Consider the following 1,806-nt stretch of genomic DNA (forward strand, 5'->3'; position numbering starts at 1 on the left):
ACAGTCAATGAACTATGTAGACCAGACCCAGCTATCGCATTGGTGCTTATGGGAGAGCAACCCAGATGCTTCAACGATTTTGTATAATTTTAGCCAGTAGTTTTGAAAGTAGTGCTCAGCAGCCAAAACGTGTCCCGGAAAATATGTACTACGTCCTCCATTTCAGATGATATTTTGCGAATTCCAATTKGTATAATTTGTTACGAATTTGTTACTGTTTAAGATCCCTGACTGCATCTTTAAGTATAACAGAAATGCGACATTATTTTCCAATGGTTAACAGGCTTTATGGATATATTKATTTATCCACCATCTTAGAGCCTAGTATTAAAAAAATCTGTAAAATATATACAAAGATAGACAAACTATAGACAACACAAAAACTATTTTAGCAGGCCAAAATGGCTCCTCGAGTTATAACAGATTTATCAAGCTCTCGAAACGCAATTTACAACAGATKATTTTTGTTGATTTTAACACACTCTTCTGGCAATAGAGCAGGCCTACACTGCAGGACCTATTTGTAGTCCTTCCCCACCGATCTCGACAAAGCCACAAAGTTGGGAGCACAGAATCGTCTAGAATGTCATTGTATGCTGTAGCCTTAAGATTTCCCTTCACGGGGCGGCAGGTAGCCTAGTGGTTAGAMTGTTGGGCCAGTAACTGAAAGGTTGCTAGATCGAATCCCTGAGCTGACAAGGTAAAAATATGCTGTTGAACAAGGCAGTTAACCCACTGTTCCTAGGCTGTCATTGTAAATAAGAACTTGTTCTTAACTGACTTGCCTAGTTKAATTTAAAAAGACTTCTACTACCGAACCATGAAAACCCCAGACATTATTCCTCCTCCACCAAACGTTACAGTTGGCACTATACATTTGGGCAGGTAGCAATCTCCTGGCATCTGCCAAACCCAGATTCGTCTGTCAGACTGCCAGATGGTGAAGCGTGATTCATCACTCCAGAGAACGAGTTCCCACTGCTCCAGAGTCCAATGGAAGCAAGCTTTACACCACTCCAGTCGACGCTTGGCATTGCGCATGGTGATCTTAGACTTGTGTGCAGCTGCTTGGCCATGGAAACCGATTTCATGAAGCACCAGATGTGTCACGCCTGCTCCCACTCCCCCTCTCTGGCACTTGAGGGCGCCAGGCTGCCTTTGATRACGCACACCTGTCACCATCATTAAGCACATCAGCGCTCATTGGACTCACCTGGACTCCTTCACGATGTTGATTGCCCCTCTATATCTGTCTGTTCCTCAGTTTTGTACCCCATGTCAGCATTATTGTCGTAATGTCACGCTGTTCTGGTTTTGATTGATGTCCGTTTTCCATTAAATGTTCACTCCCTGTACTTGCTTCTCGTCTACAGTGTCTGTCCTTACACAAATAGTTATTGTGCTGACATTGCCTTCAGAGGCAGTTTGGAACTCGGTAGTGAGTGTTACAACGCAGGAAAGATTATTTTTACGTGCTATGCGTTTTAGCACTTGGCGGTCCCATTCTGTGAGTTTGTGTGGCCTACCACTTCACGGCTGAGCCGTTGTTGCTCCTAGAGGTTTCTACTTCACAATAACAGTACTTACAGTTGACCYGGGCAGCTCTAACAGGGCAGACATTTYAGAAACTGACTTGTAGGAAAGGTGGCATCCTATGACTGTGCCACATTGAAAGTCACTGCGCTCTTCTGTAAGACCATTCTACTGCCAATGTTTGTCTATGGAGATTGCATGGCTGTGCGCTCGATTGTATACACCTGTCAGCAAGGGGTGTGGCTGAAATATCCAAATCCACTCATTACAAAG

Source organism: Salvelinus sp. IW2-2015, linkage group LG1 (genome assembly GCF_002910315.2).
Source record: "Salvelinus sp. IW2-2015 linkage group LG1, ASM291031v2, whole genome shotgun sequence".
NCBI lineage: Eukaryota > Metazoa > Chordata > Actinopteri > Salmoniformes > Salmonidae > Salvelinus > Salvelinus sp. IW2-2015.